This window comes from Phoca vitulina, unplaced genomic scaffold (genome assembly GCF_004348235.1).
Source record: "Phoca vitulina isolate PV1807 unplaced genomic scaffold, GSC_HSeal_1.0 scaffold19, whole genome shotgun sequence".
Classification (NCBI taxonomy): Eukaryota; Metazoa; Chordata; class Mammalia; order Carnivora; family Phocidae; genus Phoca; species Phoca vitulina.
The window spans coordinates 4714402-4740479 of NW_022589722.1; the positions used below are offsets into that span (position 1 = coordinate 4714402).

Below are 26078 nucleotides of genomic sequence, written 5' to 3' on the forward strand. Positions count from 1 at the left end.
GTAGCATTTTAGAGAAAAGCTGAACTCTGGATGGATGGCTTTATTTTTATTGGTCAGAAATGCTTTCTCTAGTTTCGGCAGGTAAGAAAATATGTTAAACCTGTCACAGTGATAGTAATGAAAAGTCGGTACTTATTTTTAAATGAGTGGAATGACAGTTTAAGTGGCCTGTGGTTTCTTATTTATGGGTGAAGGGGCTAGCTTAAGGAAACTCATGATTATATATAACATGCTCTCTTGCCTTCTGAGCAAGTCAAGGCAGTAATATCTCAGGCAGACAGTGACTAGGAAGTCTTTATTCTTATTTTTAAATCTAAGATTTGAAATTATGTTGAGTAGTTTACATTCGATTTGTGTGGGGAAAATAGATTGAAGAGAGGAGAGTCTTGGGAGTGGTATTCTAGCCTCATCTCAGAGATCATAATTCTTCTCTATCCCTTACGCAAATTATAAAATTACTGCTTTATGAAAAATCACCACCCAAAAATATAATGTTGGCTGAAAATATAAATCTATTCCAGAAAGTGTTAGGTAAACTCTTGTACAATAGAGCTAATGAATTATTAAATATAGCATATCCTTTAACTTTGGGAAATTGTCTTTCTTGGGGACAAACGAGGAAAACAATGAACTTTGATGCTTATATGAGCGAAGTCCTGGGGTTGACGGTTACTCTGACCACCCCATCCCCAACACAAACACCCTGGATTTCTGATATTCATTCTTCCCATTCCTTTCTCTGGTCATTCTTTTACTACTCGCCATCCTTTTTTTTTTTTTTTTAAGATTTTATTTATTTATTTTGACAGAGAGAGAATGAGAGACAGTGAGAGAGGGAACACAAGTAGGGGGAGTGGGAGAGGGAGAAGCAGACTTCCCGCTGAGCAGGGAGCCTGATGCGGGGCTTGATCCCAGGATCCTGGGATCATGACCTGAGTCAAAGGCAGACGCTTAATGACTGAGCCACCCAGGCGCCCCACTCCTCTCCATCTTTAGACAAAATGAGAAAGACAGAAAACATTTCCAGTACAAGATGGATTAGTGGGAGAATATTTTGGAAAAGTTCCTTTTCTTCCTGTACTTTAATGTCCAATCTACAATCAAGAGTCTAGAGAACTCTTTCCTTTTCTTCCTGTACTTTAATGTCCAATCTACAATCAAGAGTCAAGAGAACTCTTGGTTTCTCTGACAGTGATCTTTTCACCAGACACTTCCCCAATGCTGTTCACCATAACACAGCTCCAGCCATCAGAGGCAACCCTACCTTCTCATTTCACAATCAGCTGTTCTACAAACAAGAAAGCTGAAGCCAAGAAACAGCAAACAACTTACCAAGTTTATTTCAAATCAGTGAAGATGGTATCAATACTCATGCTTATAAATTTCTTGACTCATGGATAAAGTGAGAGACAAGTTGCCTCATTTCATGCTTTGAAATAACCAAGTATTTAATCTTAATTTGCTCTTATAAGTATGTATTCTGAAGAGCAACCTGACTCTTGCATAATTCTTTGGAGTGGGAGAAAGGGAAAGTCCTGTGAGGGCGGGTGGGAAGCAATTAGGAAGGAGAGGGAAGGGTGGAGTGGGCGGAAGGCTAAACCATGGAAGGGTGCTGCATGGGTTATGAAGAAACAGTGGGTCTTTGGTCCAACTGGTCTGACTCAGCCCTAGGAAATAGATCATTATCATCAACTTTGTCTCTGCAAAAGACAGATTGGAGCTGCAAATGAATATGCAAGCACTTGTTAGATTGGTGGAATAGATCTTCATGTTTATATGTATGTATATGATTTATGAAGCACTCGCCATGTACAATATGTGTGCTGGAAGCTTTGACTATATTATCTCATTTAATTCTTACAACAACCCTTGGATGAAGGTATCACTAGCTTCATTGTGGAATTGCAAAGAAGGCTTAGGGAAATTAAGTATCTTGCTCAAGATCACATAGTTAACAACATGGAGAAGTAAAGCTGCTAATCCTGATTTCTAAAGTCTTAAATACGAGTAGTTAAGCCTCCTATAGAAAAAAAAAATCTCTATTACCAGAGTGAAAAGTTGTATGCCTGTGTACACACTTGACCTTGCCACTGCGTGCTCTTTGAGACCATAAATTTTTTGGTTTGTTGTCATATCTGTGTCTTCAAAGCAGCCTACCCCAAATCCTGCCATACATGCGATGTTCAGTTAATGTCTTTTATTTCCATGTAAATGCTCACATTAGCAAGGAGCAAACTATGATTAATAATAACAGCAGGAGCTGATAGATAAGTGGCAGCAGTGATCATCTGTCCCCACCCTCACTTAAAAACTCCAAAGGATGGTCGACAAAGGAAGTTGTAAGAGGCTGCTTTACAAGCAGTCTGAGATGAGGGAGCAGTTGGGGAAGTCTATCAAAGAGACACAAGGTCAGCGTGCCCTGCTTCACATTCACCATTAACCATAAGGCATAGAAGCTAGTGGGTGTGACTTGTACCATTATGGGAATCATTTGAGAGAGCTCTTTGGGTTCCTGAGGTTGCAACATTTTTCATGTATTATACAGACACACATTTTGTGTGTATTTTAATAAGTCTTCTCTCATCTCTCCTCACCTCATGCCCATCCCCTCCCCACCCCAACCCCACCATCACCATGTTTTTCCAAATGCAACCAGCACCTCTAATTCATGACCGGAACAATGAATTCAAAGACTTAAACAACAAATACATTGAATTCCCTCAATCTCTCTTTAATAAACTTATATATTACAATAAACTGTAGCCACCATAAATAATTCTACAGTTCTTTATCAGCCATCCTCACAAAGATATTTCAGAAATTAGATATACACGTGTTCTATTTTTTTCTCTCTGAACAGAATATGGGAGAAAAAAATCACTAACAGTAACATGTCCTTTTCAAAATTTCTCTCAAAATGATAATATTTCCAGTTATGAAGTAGTCAAAAAATCTTTATTGAGAACCTACTATGTGCAAATGCTAATCAATGATTTTGAGAATTCAAAGGAGTATAAGAACAGGTCCCCTGCCCTGAGTTTCAAATCTAGGTGTAAAGAGAAGAGCATCACATATGAAGGTCAACAGGATAAGGGACAGTCTGTGCAAGAGGCAGCATGTTACCTCAGGTAAGTAACAAGTACTCTGGAAGATGAGAGGAGATATAGCCAACTGACTTGTGCCTCAGGTGGTCAGAGAAATTTTCATGAAGACAAGACATGATCAAGAACTTGAAGGATTGGGTAACAGGAAAAAAGTAATTACAAATCTTCATTGATTCACAGTGGGGTTACATCCTGATAAACCCATCGCAAGTTGAAAATATCATCAGTCGAAAATGCATTCTATACACCTAACCTACAGAATGTCATAGCTTAGCCTCCCCTACCTTAAACAAGTACAGAACACTTACGTTAGCCTAGGCTACAGTTTAGCCTACATCAAAATCATCTAACACAAAGCCTAATTTATTATAAAGTGTTGACTATTTCATGTAATGTATTGAGAGCTGTACTGAAAGTGAGAAACAGAATGGGTGTATGGGTACAGAACAGTTGTAAGTCTATGTGTTGTTCATCTTTGAGATCGCATGGCTGACTGGAAGCTGTGGGTCCTTGCTGCTGCCCAGCGTCACCAGAGAGTATTCCACCATGTATCACTGGCCTGAGAAAAGATCAAAACTCAAAATTCAAAGCAGAGTTTTTACTGAATGCGTACTGCTTTCACACCAACGTAAAGTCAAAAAATCATAAGTCAAACCATCCTAAATGAGGGATCAGCTGTATTTATTAACTGCTCTTAATAATTATACTATGCTATGTTTCTTCTCTGACTCTTGATACTTTTCTCAAACCTCCTCTTCTTCCCAGTTGCCCTCAGAAATCCAGAAGTCATCTATGACATCTCCCTCTCCCTCATTTTCCCACATCTAATTGGTCAAGGAGTCCAGCTGATTTCCCTCAAAAATGAACGTCAAATGCAACCCCTTTTCTCTATTCCCACTGCTAATACCATAGCCTGCAATACCAATACATTAGCTCCCTACCTGTTTCATGAGGCTACTCCTGCCTCTCTCCAAACACTTCTCCTCACAGTAGCCAATGGAATCTTTTACTAAGCTTAAATAGGATTATTTTTTGTCTAAGGTCATTCAATGGCTCCTCATAGTCCTGAGAATAATATAGTATGTCCTTAATATGCTTCTCAAAGATGTGCCTATTTTTTGTCCTCATTGGCTTCTGCAGTCACACACTCTACCACCCTGTCCTGATAACGAACACCACCCTGACAGGACTCTGTAGTGGGCAAACTCACCAAATAGTTCCTTCTTCTTATGCTCTGGAATGTTCTTCCCTTCAGTGTTCACATGGATAACTTCTATTCAATCATTATATCTCAGCTTAACTATTCTTTCATAAGAAAAGTCTTCTCATACCTCAATCTACATTACCAAGCCCCCCAATCCCTGATAATATCTCTCAAATGCCCTATAATTTACAATGATATATTTAGAGTTTTACTTAAAGACTATTTCTCCATTAGTCTCTAGGCTCAGTGATAGTAGGAACCATGTGTATTTTATGCACCATGATAGTCTCAGTTTCTAGTCCCCCACCAAAAAAAAAAAAAAAATAAATGAATAAATAAATTACTCAATTTCAACACTTAAGTTAGTTTCCATTCTTTTCCACCAATACTGTTCCATGGTTTACTTTAAGTTTCAAAGCAATTAACATGCTTAAAAGTTCTACAAATTTTCAACATCCAGGGATTATGTATATTTTCTTATTAGTCAATGCCACAAGCTCTGCCCCTCCTTCCCTCTAAACTCTGAAGAGTTTAAAAAAATAAAAATCCCATGCTTGATATAGCCTGAAAAACCTTTATTCCACACCTTAACTTACTCAATGTCTTTTTTAAAATTATTATTCTTTCTGATTTTCCTTCTACTTTTTTTTCCAAACAAGCTAAGCTTGTATCACACAAACCAGGAAATACCTACCTTCTTCAAACTAACCTCCAGAAGGAAGAAAAGTGAAGCCTCCCAGTGTCCTCAGATGGAAAGAAAGAGAGGACAACTCATCTTCCTAGAGTTTGGGGAAGAACGAAGCAAGAGTAGCTCACTCTAGAGGTCAGACCCAACCCCCAGGCAGGTCTTCTCTTCCCCGGGGCTCAAATATAGGCTCTTTTCTTCCCCTGGCCTAACTCTTAATATTTTATCAAAAACATTCATTGGTTATAGCAATTCCATGGAACCAAAAAAAAAAAAAAAGGCAAGAAAAATCTTGTAACATCTCTAAAAACATACCCTCAAATTATTTTTTAAATTAAAATAATAATAGTGAATTGAGTGCTTATAATGAGACAGACACTGCCTAAGTGTTCTACATATGTTAAAGCACTCAGTTCCCCTCACCCCAATAAACCCTATGTAGTGGGCATTATTACTATCACAATTCTAAGGAAACGAGGCCCAAAGAGGGTGAATAATTTGCTTAGCTTCACAGAGCTATTAAATAGGAAAACCATTTTTCTGTGATAAAATTTTACTTATCCACTCTTGTACCCTTGTAACCCACACTAGATATCTGCAAAAAAACTAACTTGGCAAATTCTGCAGATATCTGTTCATTCAACACTCTATTGGGCTTTGGAGCTCCAAAGACAAAGAAATCATTATCCTTGCCTCCCTAGAGCTTATAGTCCTGGAAAAAGACAAAACAATGGAAACGTAGGAAACTTACCATAAGTGGTGTCAGCTCCAAGGGGGAATTGACTCTCTCAGTCTAGGGGTTTCTTCTTGGAGAAGGTCACATCTGAATGGCTAGTAATATAATGAATAGTAAGTGATGTCACAGGTCAATATGGAGCATTTAATATACATACTTACCTCTAAGTAACCCCTTTAAAATTACATAATGTAAATATTTAACCCCCAAATTTAAAACCAACAGAACAAAGAGAATTGGTGAAGAAGTGAGAGACAGGCAGAAGCTATATAGCTGACAATTGGCTGAACTGAGGGAAGAAGGCTGAAATCTATTGCCTACAGAGGGGGCATCCCAGTGTGAGTGGAGTGGATTTGGTCCACATGACACCAAAAAGGCTCAGACACTGGAACCACTAGGTACCTCTGGGAGCCAATATTCAGAATGGAGCCAAGAATAGGACTAGTTAAAAACCTATCTGGAGCTTTTCAATGGCTCCCATCCCTTCTACCAATCTATACAGCCAGTAAACTACACCTTTGCAACTCTGGGCAGAAGACAAGAGCTTTACTCCCAGAAAAAGCTGAACCTGCAAGACTCTCCACTCAAATAACAAACACAGCTAAGGTCAGGAGCAAAATGCGATATAGGAAATGGGAGATTAAGTGAAAATCTCTGTACTGGACAGTGAGGCTTCTTGAGCCCTTTTCCTAAGTCTGCAGTTATCATAAGCGGAAAGCTGCAAGTTTCTCCTCTGGAAAAACGAATGGACCAAGGAAGGAGACCTCTAGATACGGACACTGGAAGTCTACAAGGAAAGAGCTGGGTTCTAGCTCTATTGAAAGCAGGCAGCCACCCAGTGCTGCCTTGGCACACAGACCTGCTAATGAGCTTTTTAGGGCCCCACTCTTAACTACACATGGGCAGGCAAGATCTCCAAATATTTGAGGAAGCCCTAATATGCAAGATAGACCAAAGCAAGCAAGCAAGCAAGCAAACAAACAAACAAACAAAGCAGGAGATTAGATTGGACTTAGAAAAAATAGAGATCAATACAGTGAGCAGGAAAAGGCTGAGGGGAAAAAAAAAAAAACCTTTAATAGATAACTTTAGGAATATGGGGTGAGACTACACTTATAAAACAAAACTGGGAAACTAAAAAAAAAAAGTTATATTTTAAGCCCAAGGATTTTGTTGTATTATTCTTTATATCATTTTGTAAGTCTTAAGTATCCTTCAATAATTTTTTTGTAAAAAGAGAGAAAAGCTAACTACACCAAAATTGAAAAGCTTTATTACTTTATTTTTTTAATTTTCATATCTTCAACAGAACTTTTGATAAATGAAGAACAAGAACAGAGATCACCATTCATGTGAAAAATGAACAATCTAAAAATAAAGAAGAGCTCTTGAAATGAAAATGAGAGTAGAAAAAAAAGTCAATGGAGGGTTTTAAGACAAAATCAAAGACTCTCCCAAGCAAGAACAGGAAGATAAAGAATTGAAAAATGGAAAATACAAGAAAGAAAATAAGAAAATCAATACAGGATATTCAACATCTGAATAATCTTTGCTCCCAAAATACACAGTAGAGCTCCAGCTATCATCTTATTTCTTTTTTTTCTTTTTCCTTCTTTCCTTTTTTGTGGGAGGGGGTGAAAAAAAATGTACATTTAGATTTAGCCAGCTAGACTCAGTTTAGATGATCCCAATTTTGTTAGCAACATCCAAAGCATCATAATCAGGAGCCAGTTGAACATATACCTTCATCTCTCCATCAGGCCTGATCAGAGTGTTGACCTTCGCCACGTCAATGTCATAGAGCTTCTTTCCAGCCTGTTTGATCTGGCGCTTGTTGGCCTTGACATCCACAATGAACACAAGTGTGTTGTTGTCTTCTATTTTCTTCATGGCTGACTCAGTAGTCAGGGGAACTTGATGATGGCATAGTGGTCAAGCTTGTTTCTTCTGAGGGTGCTCTGTCAAGGATATTTGGACTGCCTTCAGAGATGTAGTGTCTTGGGCCATTGGAAGGTAGGTGACATGTGGATCTTTATTTTGTGACTGTGGACACCTTTCAGCATCACTTTCTTGACCTTCAAAGCCTTTGTTTTGGCTTCTGCTTTAAGAAGGGCAGGGATTTCCTTCTTCACCTTTGGCACCATCTTCATTGAAAGGGTACCATCTTATTTCTCTTCTTGCCTTTTTTGGGAAAGCGTCTTAAGAAAGTTATCTACACCCACTAATTGTCATTTCTTCCCTCCTCTCTCTGTGAATCCACTCCAGTCAAATTTTTACCTTACCACTTCCCCAACATCTATTTTCATCAAGATCACCAAAAAAGAAACTCATTTCTTAGTCCTCATCTCACTTATCAGCAGCACCTGACAAAGTAGATAATTCCCTCCTTCTTGGAAAACTTTCTTTGCTTGTGGAACTCCACATATCCCTGCTTTCCTCCTACACCTTGGCCTCTTCCTCTCAGTCTTTCCTGCTGTTTCTTACTCATCAACCTGATCTCTAAATGTGGACAGTGCCTCCAGACTCCATCCTGAGATCTCCTTTCCTCTAGTGAGTATATAATCTACACCCACTCTCTGGGCTATCACTTCCTATCTCATGGTCATACAGACCACCTATATGCTGAAGGCTTCCACATCTATATCTCCAGCCCACATACTTCACCTAAACATGCAGACCTAAATGTCAAACTCACAATTTACATCTTTATTTGGATATGTAACAGGCATGTCATACTTTCAACGCCCAATTCCAAACTTCTTACACTTTCCTCCCTCTCCCCAGAAATAAAGATTAAAAAAAAAAACAAAAAAAAAAAACAAGCTTCTCCTCCTGTACTTTTCCCTTTTCAGTTTTTGGCAACTTCTTTTTTTAAGCTCATGCCAAAATCCTGAGTCATCTTCCTTCCTTTTTATCTCACACCTCAGATATGGTCTGTCAGCAAATCATGACACTTCTACCTTCAAAACATATAAAGAATTCAACCACGACTCACAGTCCTCACTGCCGCTGCTCTGGTACAAGCCACTGTCACTTCTCTCTTGATTTGTTGCAACAGCCTCCTGAATGGCACCCTTGCTTCTACCTTTGCCCTTTTTCAGACTCTCTCACCATAGCAGCCAAAGTGATTCCATTAAGACCTATGTTAGATCATGTTATTCCTCTGCTCAAAACCCTCCAGTGGTCCCCTTCCTACCTACAAGGCCTTGCATAATTTGGGCCCCACCTACCCTTAACCTCATTCCCTCCCACTCTCCCATTTGCTTCCTTTGTTTTGGTCACCCTGGCTTCCTTACTATTCCTTAAATACATCTGTACTTCAAACTTGATATTTTTCCTACCTAAAAGGCTTTTACCCCAGAGATCTACCTAGCTAACTCCTTAATCCCTGTCATCTTAACTTAAACCTCACTCTCACAGTGAAGCCTTTCCTGGCCTCATATCTAAAATCACAAATCTCACGTACACACCCTATATCATAACTTCCTTCCTGGCCTTTTTTTTTCTTAGCATTTATTACTAACATTACTTTTTATTTTACTTATTTAACTTATCTACCTTTACCACTAGAATATATGCTTCACAAGGGTAGAATTTTTAGTCTTTGTGTGCACTGCTATAATCCAAGAACTTAAAAGAATTCACAAATATCACAAAGACATTTATTAATAAATGAAATAATCAAGGAACAGGAAACATAAATCTATCAAAGAAATAATTCAAGAAAATGTCTTAAAACTTAAGAACCTCAGTTTATAAAATGACTCCTGGTAACTTATTAATAAAATAAGACGCACACTATGACACAACATTATGAAATCCAAAATGTTAGAGATTTAGAAAAAGATACTAAAGCTTCCTGTGAGAAAATAACTGATTATATACAAAGAACTGGGAATTAGATTGTCATTAAACTTTATAGAAGTAATGCAATATACTAGAAAAAAATGGAGTGCTTTTAAAATTCTGATAAAATTTTACTTTCTGTAAAACATTTCTTATCTTAATAATGTATCATTTAAATATGAAGGCTAAATAAAGACCATCTCAGGCATTTAAGATTTTAAAATAAATTACCTCCCATGTACCTTTTTTCAGGAAGCTACTGGAGGATGTGTTTTCCAACATGAGGTTTTAAACCAAGAAAAAGTAAGGCACTAGATCCAGGAAATAGAAAATATAAAGAAGAAATAAATGAAGAGAATTCAGAGAATAGTGTGGAATATCAGGTCTAAGGGTCAGCCAGTTCAAATTGGAACTGGAGAACACAAGGCTACAGTAGGAATCTCAAAGACAAAAGAACTGCTGGATTACCAACACTTCTGTTCATATTAGGGAAACTTCAATGCTTTGGGGAGATTTCTAAATTGACATAGAAAATTAAGTGAACAACAACAACAATCTATGCAATTTTAAACACCAGAAAAAAATAGAAAGATTTAGGAGGAGAAAAGTAAAATCATGCTTGCTGGGTTTGCTGGAATATGTAGCATTTATAGAGTCATGATAATTTAAATTCTGATTATTGAATTAACCAAAAGTTGTCCACACACACACACACACACACACACACTAAGATACTAAGGAGAGAAAGCATCTTAGCCTGAGTGCTCTGGAAAAAATGGGGTCTGATAAAAGGATTTAAATACTGAGTCTTCATTGAGGAGGTACAAATCCAGGTCACTGAGAGACAGGAGTAAATAAAGCAAAGCAAAAAGAATGCTAAGCAATAAAGGCCATATATTACATATTTGTCTCTCACTGGTCAAAATTTACCCACAGATATTATTCTCCCTTATTTCTGAGTTGGGTTATCTGGCCTCTCCAAAAGCCATCGGGGAGCTGAATTTCACATTCAGAGAATTAGAGCTTCATCTGAGTCCAGATGTGGTAACAAGAGCCAGAAATGTTGAGCCTTGTGTTAGTTGGCCTAACTGTGCTGCTGGCAGCCAAGAGAAAGGGCCCAATATTCCAGGGCAAATGACTGGTTATCTCCTGGGAGAAGCACCGCAGTCTGGGAGCTGGACATCACCAGGGGAAACTGAGGAGGCAAATTAAGACTTTTACCCAATACAGAGGGTAAACAAATACTGCAGAAAGATGTCAAGGAAGCTAAATTCTAATTTTCTATAGTAGTATTTTTAGATAATGTCTAAATTTTTAAAATCAGAAAAGTGATACCTAGCTAGCTAGACAGACGGATAAAGAAAGAACGAGAAGGAACAGAAACATAATTTTTGAATCTGATTGCCTCTGGAAAGTGCACAGTTTGCTATGAGGGGCAAAGCAGGGACAAACTTGTAGTGTGGTTTGCTTGATTAATCTAGGTTCATGTATTAAAAATTACAATTAAGTCTAAAGTAGAATGAGTGAAAATGTTATATGCCAAGAAAAAGAGCAATGGCCTCTCTGCAGAGATGGCAGCCTCTGGAACAGCCACATACATAGAGGTTGGGCATGTGGATGGGAGTGATTGGAGATAAGCCTGAGCAAGTAGGATGAGGGTGACTGTAAGTCATGCTAAAGACTCTGAACTTCATTCTGCAGGACTTGAGGAGTTAGTGAAGGGTTTAAAGCAGGAAAGAGATATGATCATATTTGTATTTTAGAAAGAATATTCTAGCTGTCCTGCAGAGAATACATTAAATAGAGAAAGGCCTGAAGGCAGACAGTCCCTTTAAGAAGCTAATGGAATATCCAAATAGAAAGATATAAGTTCTGAATTAAGTATAGTAGAAACAGGAGAATCTAGATCTATCAGTGGTTTAGGACCTGTAGACCAGTTGGGACCAATCTCCCTTATGAGCCACAAGGAAGAGGTTAAAGATGAGAGAAGCAGAAAGAAACCAATCATCCCACATAGAAATCAAACATATAGCATTACTCTTGGGAACTTCATCCTAACTCGCTTTTCTACGTAATCGAGTGTGAAACTCTCCAAAAGAGGCTTCTATTCCCTTGGCAAATCTATCATGCAGTCTACCAACTGTAGTCATAGTTATTTCTTGAATATTTTAAGTGAAAATTTCTGATGATTGCAATCATGCATTTCTAAATTACTAAGTGGGAGTAAGTTCCTGTGAAAGTGACCTCTCAAAGGAAGAAATATTTTTAAATGCTAACTCCTCCTCATATGACATTTCTTCCCTATAAAAAAAAGTCTTGCTCTTACCCATATTGAGAGTGTTGTTTATGGCCTAGTCATCTCATTCTGTACGTCAGTGTCTCCCCACTCTTCCATTCTCAGCAATTAAAGTTTCTTTTCCTTTCCCTCCATCGTGAACACTGCCAGCAAGTTTCTCTTCTCAAATCCCATTTTAACCATGTTATTTATTAATTAAAAATCTCCAGGCTTCTTATCTTCCCTGTAGAATAAATACACGCACACTGTATAGTGTACTCTCTATATCATTTTCACCATTAATCAGCTCAAAAATCTAGAAAGTATGATTATTTTCCTTATTCTATAGATTAAAAAAAATCAAAGGGGAAAGCAGTTTTTGAGTTAAAATTGAATGTCTTTCCATTTCTATTTTTCCTTTACTTCCATTTACTCTGTTATCTAAGACCTTTCAAAATCTACATAGTCCAAAGCTCTCTTCCCATTAATCTCTCCTGGAATGTGGTTCTTAGGTGGAGGGATTTATGAACCCCCTGGAACCCTTCCTGGTGTCCACGAGTAGGCTATACATGTACATACCCCTAAAAAAGTATATAAACTTTTGCATCTATTTTTAATGGTCACTTTTTGGAGGAGAATTAAAAGTATTTATCAAATTCTTAAAACAATCCATAACCTTAAAAAGGTGAAGAATACTACTCTGCAGAAAAACCCTGTTCTAGGAGATCAGACTACTCCCTTCCCACTCTGCTCCTTTTCTTCTGCCTTGGTTGATCTCCACTCACACAAAACTGGCTTTCTCTCTAATACCAGGCTCACATCTTTCTTCCTCTGTGTGGTCTTTGCAGATCACTGCTGGCCACAATGGCCAAGTTCTCCTCTGAAGTGTTAGCACTCATGTTCTATCTAACAAATCTAGTAATTAATAATAGACCACCTTGGGGCATTGCTTGAATTTTTGTATGTCTAGTTTTTCAGTAACTCTATTTTATTGTTATTTGCTTCATCGTTTAGATTTTAAGAATCCAGCATCTTAGACCTTCTCATACTCTCTACAGTATCTTGCCCAGAGCTCCCCAGAGCATGGATGTTCAATAAATATTGGTCTGGAATGATATTAACATCTTACTTTCCATAAAAGAACAAGCATTATTCAGGGGTTTATTAAATACTTACAATGCACCAGGATCGATCATGGAGATGGGCAGATGGTAGTGCTCCCCATCTAAGGGAGTGAGAGAACCACTGATTCATAATGGGCCTCACAGTGAACTCAGGGTGGGGGTCGTCGAAGGACTATAAGCAGTTGAAGCAGTACAAAAGACAGGATTTAGTGTCCCGGTGGTTGAGGACAATAAGGGAAAAGGAGTTAAAAATGCCAGGAACAGAAAAAAGCTGATTGTCTCAAAAAAGGATCAGTTCTATGGGGGAGGTGAAACCAATCAGTCTTCTCTTTATGACATGGAGACCAATCCCCAAATCTGTACACTACATTGGCTTCTGATCACTCAACAAATATCTGTATGAGGTTTATTGAAGACATAAAGACACATTGAAGAACTGAAAATTTTAAATATCACAATGTTCACATGTTGGTGAACTAAACAAATGAACCTCTGAGAGCTCCATTTCAAACTCTGTGATGGCCGCACCAACTTGCTGGTCTATCCCAAGCTAATAGCTGTGGGAAAGAAGACTTCCCTCTCCTTACCTTCAAGTAGTTGAGATCTAGTTGGTGAAACAAAGTTAGATGCATAAGCATAGACCAACAAGAGAGTCAATACCAAAATGCTAGACAAAAAATGGATGAAAACAGTCATTACCTGAGTGTATTTGCTATTTCTTAATTATTAAAATTCTGGCTTTTTAATGATGTCATAAAAGTTTTATTGTGAAAATAAACTCCAAAATATTTATTTGGTGATACTATAAAACTCTCTTCTAGGTTATATCTGAGAAGAGACTCACTGGAAGCATTTTTTGGTATTGATTAGTACACCATGCATCAAAATTGATCTAAGATGAAAAACAATGTCGAATCAATGTTCCATCTCAACATGCAATATCTTGTGCAGAGGACTGAAGCAGATAATACTGCTCTGATGGAGAATTTAGGGAAAGAGATTTGGTATCTGCATTGGCCTGGATTACCTAGAAAACAAAGTTGAGGCACAGACTTTTAATACTTTTTAATGACTATGCAAGACCAGGCAGCATGAGTAAGGGCAAGGGGAAATGAGACTGTGAAGGGCCAGAAGGAAGACAAGATAATGCGTTACCATGCTAGTCAGATATAAACTGTATTGCAAGAAGGCCCATGCAGATGTTAGGCTGGTGACTCCTTTAGGCCACATGATATTATGTGACATAATATGACTTCAGGCTATCCTGAGAAACCATGCCTTGGAGTAGTCCACTAGAAAGAAGGCATCTTAAGCTTATTTTTGCAGTTCCTTCCCATCTCCCAGCTCCCTATGGACTTCTGGTTCCATCACCTGTCTCCAACCCATGTTTTATCATATGCTTATCAAGTCCTGACATTTCATCAAGACGTAGCTGGTTGGCTTCAAGCAGAAGAATGATGTAGCCCAAGAGAAGAAGTGATGAGAGACTCCAAGGAGGCAATATGAGATGTGTCCTATGCAATATCAAGAAAGGCTCTCAGATTCATTAGTCAGGCTGGGAGATGAAAATCACAAGAAGGAGAGAAGTTTATGAGAAACTGGTTTGACCATTTATCACTAACTTACAAGGCTTTGAGGAAGTGGTACGAAGCAAAAACCATAGGCTATGCCAAAAAAGTTGGGTTTAGTGGACAGTGAAGATCATGAAAATTGTTAGCATCACAGGTACAGTACTTACACCCAAGGGACTCATTCAAGTCAGTGCTCCTGATTGGTTGTCAACAGGGGAAACAAGAAAAGCCATGAACATTCAGCGCCCAAACTTTATTTTATTTTTTTATTTTATTTTATTATGTTATGTTAGTCACTATACAATACATCATTAGTTTTTGATGTAGTGATCCACGATTCATTGTTTTCGTATAACACCCAGTGCTCCATGCAGTACGTGCCCTCTTTAATACCCATCACTGGGCTAACCCATCCCCCCACCCCCCTCCCCTCTAAAACCCTCAGTTTGTTCCTCAGAGTCCATAGTCTCTCATGGTTCATCTCTCCCTCCAATTCCCCGCCCCCACCATTTTTCCCTTCCTTCTCCTAATGTCCTCCATGCTATTCCTTATGTTCCACAAATAAGTGAAACTATATGATAATTGACTTTATCTGTTTGACTTATTTCACTTAGCATAATCTCCTCCAGTCCCATCCATGTTGATGTGAAAGTTGGGTATTCATCCTTTCTGGTGGCTGAGTAATATTCCATTGTATATATGGACCACATCTTCTTTATCCATTCATCTGTTGAAGGGCATGTCGGCTCTTTCCACAGTTTGGCTATTGCGGACATTGCTGCTATGAACATTGGGGTGCATATGGCCCTTCTTTTCACTACATCTGTGTCTTTGGGGTAAATACCCAGGAGTGCAATTGCTGGGTCATAGAGTAGCTCTATATTTAATTTTTTGAGGCACCTCCACACTGTTTTCCAAAGGGGCTGTACCAACTTGCATTCCCACCAACAGTGTAAGAGGGTTCCCCTTTCTCCACAACCTCTCCAACATTTGTTGTTTCTTGGCCTGTCAATTTTTGCCATTCTAACTGGTGGTATCTCAATGTGGTTTTGATTTGAATTTTCCTGATGGCTGATGATGAACATTTTTTCATGTGTCTGTTAGCCATTTATATGTCATCTTCAGAGAAGTGTCTGTTCATGTCTTCTGCCCATTTTTTGACTTGATTATTTGTTTTTTGGGTGTTGAGTTTGAGAATAAAATTGCCATTGCAAGTGAATGTGGCCAGGACGTGTGCAGAAGCATCGTACTCAAAAATGCAGTGCTCAGCACAGTTGCAGGGCGTCCCAGGAGCTGTCCCTAGCAATCGACGTCCATCTTAAGTCTGTTGTTTTGCCCCGTCGCTTCTGCTAAGACTTCAGATGGTGGTTTACAGTCATCTGCTGCTAGAGTCTCCAATGTCCAGAAAGACCACGTCTGTCCACCAATTCCTTGGACCTGGACACAGAGGAAGGTCGGGCATTTTTTATTCCCCTTGCTCCCCCATTGGCACATGCCCCCTTCCCCTTCACTCACCACCAAACAGCAACAGCGACCACTCTTCCAGTTTCCTCCTCTCCTTTCGCCACCAACCTCACTCAGCAACTCTTCAATCAGTAACGATTTTAAAATGGACTTATTTCATTTTGCTAACTGCTATTTGAATTCCTGATGTAACTCTAACATATTATTTCATGGTTTCTCTACACTATAGAGCATGTCGTTGCTGGAGGAAATGATATTTTGTATCTCATACTGCACACTATTATTGCATTCTGCATTCAAACATTCACACTAATGACTAATTATTAAATCATTAGATCAGTGGTTTTGTAAATGCTTTATATAATGCAAGAAATCCCTTAGAGATTATGAATCAGTACTTAAAAAGTAATAGTGTTATTTGGAGAAATAGAATGTACTCACAATGCATTATTTTTCCCATTCAAAACAATGAAATATAGGCCGTACTTACCAAAACCTTATGTAACATGTTAAATGCAATTGATCATCAAATAATCCAGCAACCATGCTCCTTGGTATTTTCCCAAAGGAGATGAAAACGTGTGCCCACACAAAAACCTGCCCATGGATGTTTATAATGGCTTTATTCATAATTGCTGAAATTTGTAAGCAGCCAAGATGTCCTTCAGTAGGTGAATGGATAAACAGACTGTGGTACATCCAGACAAGGAATATTATTTGGTGCTAAAAAGAAATGAACTATAAAGCCAGGAAAACACACAGAGGAAACTTAAATGCATGTTGCTCAGGGAAAGAGGCCAATCTGGAAAAACTACATACCATGTGATTCCAACTCTATGATGTTCTGGAAAAGGCAAAACTATGAAGAGAGTACAAGTTTCAAGGGTTACCAAGGGTTGAGGAAGGGGTGATAAATAGGGAAAGCAGAGGGGATTTGGGGGGCAGTGAAAATACTCTGTGTGATTCCACAATGATGGGTACATGTCATTATATATTTGTCCAAAGATGTAGAATGTACAACATGAAGAGTGAACCCTAATGTAAACCATGGACTTTGGGTGACTATGATGCATTAACGTAGGTTCATCAATTATAACAAATGTACCAAATATACCAAATGTTGGAGGTTATATACACATGGGGTCAGGAAATACATGAGAAATGTCTACCTCCTCCTCAATTTTGCTGTGTATCTAAAACTGCACTAGGGGTGCCTAGTGGCACAGTCGATTAAAGCATTGGACTCTTGGTTTTGACTTAGGTCTGATCTCAGGGTCTGATCTCAGGGTGGTGAGATGGAGCCCCACGGTGGAGCCCTGAGTTGGGCTCCACACTCAGTGCAGGGTCTGCTTAGGTTTCTCTCTCCCTCTCCCTCTGCCCCTCCCCACCCCTACATTTGCTCTCCCTCTCTCTCTCTCTCTCTCAGATAAATAGATCTTTAAAAAAAAAAACTTCCTTAAAAAAATCTTAATTAAAATAAATATAAAATAAAAATATATTAAAAAACATGTGATTTAGATAACAAAGGAGGCCCACGTATGCGTGTGTATGGCTCTTATACATATGTGGGTTTATATATATCTGTGTTTATGTGCAGGTATATGTATATACAAATATACACACCCTTATGTATATGCATATAAATATATGTATTTATTTGTATATGTGTATATATAGGTCTCTTTTCAGCATCCTGGGGTGGAAAGAATTAGGACTTGGCAACAGATAGACTTAACACTAAATTCTGGCTCCCCTACTCTCTGTGTGACCCTCAAGTTCTTACGTGATAAAATGGCTATTCAATATAATATCTACCTTATAATTTGTCCATAAGGATAATAAGTAATAAAGTATGTAAATGCCCTAGCAAAAAGGTCTAGCAGATAGTTCGGTGGTCAACAAATTTTAGCTTCCTCCTTGTATGTTCTTAATGACTCTCACCACATAAATTCCTTGAGTCTAGAATGAGGGCACATTTATCTTTGTGTTCTCAACACCTACCCCATAATGAGCCCTTTGTGAATGTTTGTTGAATACAACGGAATTATGATGTGGGCTACTAAGAAATAAAGTACTAGTCCCTAAAGGATTTTGAAGAGGTTTTTTGATTTCCTTCCATTCCCTCTGAAGTTAGCAGAGGAACCTTATTTTAGACTGTCTGGGATCTTATCAAGTGGATATCACAGAAGGGCACTTGGGTGGCTCAGTTGGTTAAGTGTCTGCCTTCAGCTCAGGTCATGATCTCAGGGTCTTGGGATCGAACCCCACATTGGGCTCCCTGCTCAGCGGGGAGTCTGCTTCTCCCTCTCCCTCTCCCTCTCCCCCCACTCCCACCGTGCTCTCCCTCTCTCTCTCTCTCTCAGATAAATAAATAAAATATTTTTAAAAAAAGATATCACAGAGAAAAGTTTTCCTTTCCTTAGGTTTTTCAAATTTATTTTCTACCTCACAATCCTCTAACATAAAAGTTACTGTTCTTTGTGGCAGTTTTATTAAAGAATGGCAATTTCTATACCCCTTGAGAGAGAATGATCGGTTTCTATTCTATAGGAATAAAATAAAATAAAGTTTAAAAGCAGACTAGATCTTAGAACTACATAAAATTTTTCTGATTCAGTCTTTTACCTTACCAATTACAGGAAATTTTTTTTCTTATTTTTTGCTCAAAACTTTGTGTTATCAATTTTCATCCTTATTATTTGTTTTTTAACAAGTTAGCTTTTAATTTTTTTTTCCTGTTCACTACTCTATGGTGCATCTGGCTTCCTATTTGTTAAGAAAGTAGGCAGAAGATGCTGTTGAATTATCATATGTTTTCCAAATGGAGGCCTTAATTTCAATTATACCCACGCAAGGACAAAATATAACCCTAGTTAATGTGAAACATCTGATCATTGTAGCTTTGAGATCGGCCAGATCACAATCAACTGGAACTTCCTTCTACCTAATTTTAATTCCATTTGAGAATTACCCATGATAATTTGACCCAGGTCTCTCCACAAAGTAACATTATCTTAGAGTTTACAATTTCAAAACTTCCACTTGATTACTCTGAACTGTGACGGTTTCCTTTGCATGGGTTAAGCTTGTGTTACTTGCATTTAACATGGCAAATTCAGTGTGACCAATGCAACCCAATGAGATGTCTTCACAGAAAAATTACTATGGAGAGTCTCACTGAAATCATACCCAACAGCAGACTGGCAGAATGGTGATTTTTCATCAAAACTACTGAGTACCAGAGACTATTTTGAACAAATTCAAATTAAAAGATGAATTAATTTAGAATCATTTAAAAACCTGTATGATACTGGCTTACCTGATTGACTAGAACTTAATAGCTTACTCTCTTAATCAGAGAATAAAAAATATTAAAATTAAATCTGGTAATCACTTTTAAAATTGAAGGTAGAGCTCAGAGTAATGAAGTGAGAAATTTGAACATATTTTCTAATCACAAGAGATTAACAAAATTGCAAACTCTAAGATAATGTTGCTTTGTGAAGAGACCTACGTCAAATTATCATGAAGTGAAATACAGAATTAAAATTAGGTAGAAGCTGGAGTAACATTTTAGTAAGTCACCATGCATTGTAGTGCATCTAAAATTTATCATATGTACTTTTAAATGTGATGCTGATTTGATCATGAGGATGAGAATAAATAATTAAGACTGGAAGTCCAGTAACCAGGGAGATGGTTAGAACTCTTCATTCACAGGTCTAAAAAAAAGTTAGAATATGTTAATTATACTTGAATTTTTAAAAAGTGAGAAAATAAAATAAGATAAAAACAGAGAGAGAGGCAAACCATAAGAGAGTCTTAACTATAGGGAACAAACTTAACTGTAGAGGGTTTCTGGAGGGCGGTGGGTGGGGAGATGAGGTAAGTGGGTAATGGGCATTAAGGAGGGCACTTGATATCATGAGCCCTGGGTGCTATATGCAACTGAGGAATCACTAAGTTCTACCCCTGGAATAAATAATACACTATATGTTAACTAACTTGAATTTAAATTTAAAAAAAAATAAGAATTTAAAAAATAAAAAAAATTAAGCAACATGAATGTATATCTGATTGATCATAATCTCATTAAAAAATTTTTGTAAAGATTTTATTTATTTATTTGACAGAGAGAGACACAGCGAGAGAAGGAACACAAGCAGGGGGAGTGGGAGAGGGAGAAGCAGACTTCCTGCTGAGCAGGGAGCCTGATGTGGGGCTCGATCCCAGAAACCTGGGATCATGACCTGAGCCGAAGGCAGACGCTTAACGACTAAGCCACCCAGGTGCCCCATAATCTCATTAAAATTACTTGGCTATGAAAAAAATAAAATTTTCTAATTCTATGTTAAACTCTTTTTGAAAATAATAATGGTAAATAAATAAAGTTTTTAAGGTTTTAGATAATAATGTTTAAAGATTCTGAAAAACTTCAAATTTCATACTTAAGTGTTATGAAGAAAATCTTTCACCTTTTCACAATTAGGAATATCTATTCAGTGCAATTCTTGTAACACTAAAACCATAAGCTCCACGAAGGCAGGGCCATGTCTCTCTTGTTTCTGGCTCTATTCCCAACAGCTAATGTAATTCTGGCTCGTATTATGTGATTAACCAGTATCTGTTGAATGGATGAAATAGCATGTACATGTACTAATACTAAGAGATCCCATTAAATTACTAATAATGGCTCCCATTTGTTTGATCATTCAAAACTAACTAAACAAATATGTGCTGAGGGGTTCTATGTGCCAGGTTCTGTTCTGGGCTCTAGGGATATAGCTGTGAACAAAGCAGATATAAAGAAATCCTTATCCCATTGAAGCTTACCTTGTAGCAGGGGGAGACAACCAATCAAGGCTATAAGCAACTAAAATATATAGAAGGATAGTTGGTGATAAATGATTTGTAGAAAACAAAACAGTGGGCACAGGTAAAGGGCGTCAGGTGGTGGGGAAAACTTTCTGGAATGTTTAAGGCCCAGTAAGGGAAAGCCAGTGTGGTTGCAACAGATAGTCAAGGAGAGAGAAGAAGGTGAGATTAAAAACATACCTGGGGTGCCTGCTGGTTCAGTGGGTAGATCATGCTACAATTGACCTTGGGGTTGTGAGTTCAAGCCCCATGCTGGGTGTAAAAATTACTTAAAATAAATAAATAAATACAATCTTTAAAATAACAACAATATACCAGCCATTGTGAGGCTTTCCCTCTGAGTGAACCAGAAGCATTGGATTTTGAGCAAAGAAATGACACCATCCAACTTAACATTATAACAGGATCATTCCGGCTGCCATGTTGAGAATAGAATGAGGCAGAGCTGGAGCAAAAGCAGGGACACCAGTAAAGAGGCTATTTCAATCATCTAGGTGAGAAATGATGACTCTTAAATTTATTGTTCACCATGTGCCAGGCAGTGTGAGAACTGCCTTATATATTTAATATTTACATATTCTATTACCTAATTCTTAACAAACTTCTGAGGTAAATATTCTATTGCCATTTCCTGGATCAGGAAATGGAAGCTAACAATGTTTAACTTGCCCAAAGTCACATGACTAGCAGGTGGCAGATGCAGTATCCAAACACCAGTCTAACTGTTAACTTGCCCACTGCAATGAGACCCAAAGTTTCCATACATGTTCTTCAAATATCTTATAATAAGTAGCATCAGTATATGCAGAGATTACAACAGCCCTTACTCTAAGGGTAATGTGACATTAATAAACAAAAGCATCCTTCCAGCTCTGTCCTCAACTTCTCTATGCCATGAACCTACCAGTCAAACCAACTGACCTTATTACCTCCTAAATATTCTTGAACTTTCCTGATGATCTCACAATTTTAGAATGTAAAGAACCAACCTCACACTCAAAGCAGGAGCCCTGTATATGTAAAGCCTGATATTAGGCCATTTGTTCTCTGAATATTTCCAATATTTCTTTCTTTTTTTTTTTTTAAGATTTTATTTATTTATTTATTTGACAGAGAGACAGAGACAGTGAGAGAGGGAACACAAGCAGGGGGAGTGGGAGAGGGAGAAGCAGGCCTCCCGTGGAGTAGGGAGCCTGATGCGGGGCTGGATCCCAGGACGCTGGGATCATGACCTGAGCCAAAGGCAGACGCTTAACGACTGAGCCACCCAGGCGCCCCTTTCCAATATTTCTAAGACAAGAAATCCATTGTTGGCTGTACCTGATCCTGTGCGTGTGTGAAACACCATCTGGGAATCCCAGAGATTCTTGCAACAGATCTTGCAAAGAGTTGCCCACACTAAAAGTATGGCTATAGGGTGATAGCATTCACATTATAGAACATTCCCCATCACCCAGGCCTCTTATGATAAAGAAATGTGACACTAATGATAACTGGGACTCAGAGTAAACAAACAAAATCCTACTTCTATTGATACTAGAATGCTAAGATTTCTTGGCTTGAGGTCTCAAATTTCATATTTTTAAAATTGCAGTTAATTTTCACTTTCGTCTATAACTCACGAAGGAAGCCACTGTATGAGGGACAGAAAATAGAACCGTGAGTTATAATATTAGAATCTCAGTCCTGCATTTACTACCACCCAGATGTGGGTTTCAGGAAGTGACTGACAACCAGATCATATTACCACTGTGAACAATCTGTCTGTTCTGTGGCCTAACACTTTAAACTCAACCCCACCAATGAACTAGGATGGAGAGAGAGGAGGAAATCTCAAGAGACTGGGACACTTTGGAAGCTCCGCCTATTGACCTGGCCCTGTGGGACTCTGCTGGGGTCCCTGGAAGGGGATAAACTTTCAGCTACCAAAACTATGATCCCAGAGTTTGGTAAAAGTACCACACAAAAGGCAAGTGACAGGGGATGTGTGGAGATTGTTTTTGATTCTTCCATCTTTTATAGTGCTTCAGGCAATAACAGTGGAATTATGACTAGAAAAGCCCCCTCATTTCTTTAAAGTTCCATCTTGCTCCATTTCCTGGCTCCAAAGCCTGGATTCCAGAAGCTTAAGAACAGGATTCAAGCGTGATTAATGGGTGAAATGTGACACATGAACTTGGACCAATGGTCTCCATCTGAGCCACACAAGCGACCGTAGGAAAAGGAAGTCAACTACCCATGGCTTTAATCCCTTTACATCTAAGATTAAAATTAAAAGCCTGTCTGCTTTTATCCAGTGATTTTCTGGGCACCATTTTTGCACTTTTCCTGTGCTCTGGCATGAAAAGTTGTAGGCATACCGAACAGAATTGGGGGTCCCGACTAGAAGTCCATGATACTAAAATAAAGAGCTTTGTATGATGACTTCTCACAATGTTATTACAATGTCATGTAACAACTCTCTCCTTAAAACACCATCCCAGGCTATTGCCTGAGTCATAAGTAAAAACACCAGTACGGTCCTCGGGTCGGCTCTGAAGCAACTTCTTTAGAACAGGATGTGCTTCTTCCTGGAGGTGACAGGTTACTTACTGTGAGGTTTTTTTCATCCCTATTGAAAACATCTCATTTGCTGCCAAACTATATGTAAGGGAAAGAAGCACGGTCTGCCCTCAGAGGCTCCTTGGAGACTGAAACCAGAGAATAGCCGGACATACACGCAGTATGAAAAGTCTAAATTAAACAATGGTTTTACAAGAGCTCCTTCCCATGTGACTTTGAATCAGAGTAAAGGGAAGTTCACAAAAATCAAAGCAGTAAAAGGGATCTTTATTTGGAAAGTACTTATTAACTCGGCAAAGCCAAGCTTTAGGAATTAGATCTGTGAGGAAAATCCTCTTGGCCATGAAACCCGAGCTTTGATTTCTACGGGCTCATAAAATAAATAATAATATCCACTTACAGCTCTCCATTACCTTTCAGTGTACAAAGCGCTTTCCTATACATTATTTTATCTTCACAACATTCTTGTGAAGTATGGAGGAGGCATGATAACTCCCTTTCATGGGTTAAGAAATCGAGGCCGGGGGAGCAGACAGGATTTCCTCAAGGTCACATAGTAAGAAGTCGAGCCCAAACTAAAATTCTGGTCTCCAGACTCCCAGGAGGAGCCCCCTCCTCTGTTGCATCTCTGAGGTGAGTAAACCATAGTTCCAGGTTATCCTATCTAGTTAAATGTTAATTGGGGAAATTCTAAAAGGCGCCTGGTTACCCAAGAGCTTGAAAAAAAGATAGGCCAGACTTGGAAGAAAGCACACTTTCAAGCTGCTTGATACATGTTCCCTGTGACAATGGCAAGAATCCAAGGTAAATTTTGAGGAAAAACAAAATTTAAATGAACTCTCTTTTTGCATTTCATAATAGTAATGTCAAAGGCTAAAACTACAGCATATATCAGAAGCTCTGCCAATGAAAAAATATAAAAGGAAAATTTCCCTGCTTTGTAAACTCGAAATAAGTTTTCTAAGGTTCTCTCTCAACTGAACTAAATACTACAATTTGACATGTTGAAAATATTCAAAACTTACTTTTAGTTGGCTGAAATTAGAGGTGTTCGTTGTTTGTTTGTTCGTTTTACCAATGTGGGATAGCACAGAGCAGAGAGCAACGGTGGAAGGGCATTATTTTGGTGGTCACAGAGGTTGGGCTTTGAATCTTGGCTCCCGGAGACCTGAACACTCTATCTATTTAACTACTGACAGGGGCTTTATCTATAAAGTAGAAGCAAAACTATAGTGACTTGGTGGTTTAGTCCGCTCGGGCCGTGCTATGACAAAATACCACAGACTGGATAGCCTCAACAACAGACATGTATTTCTCACAGTTCCGGAGGTTGGGAAGCCCAAGATCAAGGCACTGGTAGGGGTGGTTCTTGATGAAAACCCTCTTCCTGCCTTGTAGATGGCCATCTTCTTGCCATGTGCTCACGTGGCCTTCTTTCTGTGTGTGTGCACAAAGAGAAAAGAAGCAAACTCTTCAATATCCTTTCTTATAAGGGCCCTAGGACCTCTTCTAAACCTACTTACCTTCCAAAGGCCCACCTCCTAACACCATCACACTGGGGGTTGGTGCTTCAAAATATGAATTCGAAGGAGCAATCATTCAGTCCCACCCCAGCATGGTAGCAAACTGGAAAAATGAGGCATTTAAAAATAAAGAAGCAATATTTTAAATGATCTGGTGTGGTACTTTTACCAAAATAGTGAAGACCACGGAGGCCCAGAAGTTCTGAGTCACTAACATTGGTCACAATCTGTCAGGTAGCCCCAATCAAGAACACTTACTAGGATGCTAAGAGAGGCTGGTGGGCTTGAGATACCAGTCATTTCCTGCTGCCCACGACCTATTTTCAGAGACTCCATCTGTTTGTAACTAAATGACACCTACCACCTAACCTGATGTGTAAACAGCTGCCCTGAGGAGAAAACATCCATAATTCAGCTGAGCGAACCAGATTCTTGGATGTGGGAATGTAGCATCAGGTTTAATAATTGAGATAGTGAGGTTACAATCGCCCGGGGTAGGGGTGGAGAGACACACTGGCAGGTATAGAATGAAAGTCATGTCCGACCCCATAAGCTATATGCAAGCAGAAGGTAAGGGGGAACAGGGCAGCCATGAAGAAGGTGGCAAACACGGAGCACAGAATTGAGCAGATGCACAGAGAAAGTAGAACCAGAAGACCAGTCGCCCAGTGAGAGAAGGGTACACACTCAGGTACTGAGTTAGCGATCCCAGGGCCTTCTGTGGGCCTGCTTGTACTTTTTTCCCTGCCTCCAGATAATTCAGAGACACCCTGGTCTCCTTTCCTTAAACTCTTTTTACTAGAAATAGTCTGAATGGCTTTCTGTCTCTTGCAAGCAAAAAGCCTTGAACGTAAGACCGCAAAAGGAGGAGATTGATTTGATTAATACAAATCTGTGTGAAAATGCCAAAGAACAATCTGAAAGCAACACGGGGTCGGGGTGGGGGTGGGGGGGCTGGGAGAAACACAAAGTGAGCATGCAGTCTGAGCCGGGTCAGGTACCGGGGAACCCTCCCAAAGAACAGAAACGGAGTCACGTTTGGAAAGAAGGGAGACATTGCGTGCAGTCAGAAAGGCGTTTACATAGGAAAATAGCTGCAAAGAGACATA

General features: G+C 38.9%; 1 pseudogene; it reads right to left on the reverse strand.

Moving 5' to 3' along the window:
- Window positions 1-7406: 7406 nt before the first annotated feature.
- Window positions 7407-7873, reverse strand: LOC116639700 (annotated as a pseudogene).
- Between the last annotated feature and the right edge of the window lie 18205 nt (window positions 7874-26078).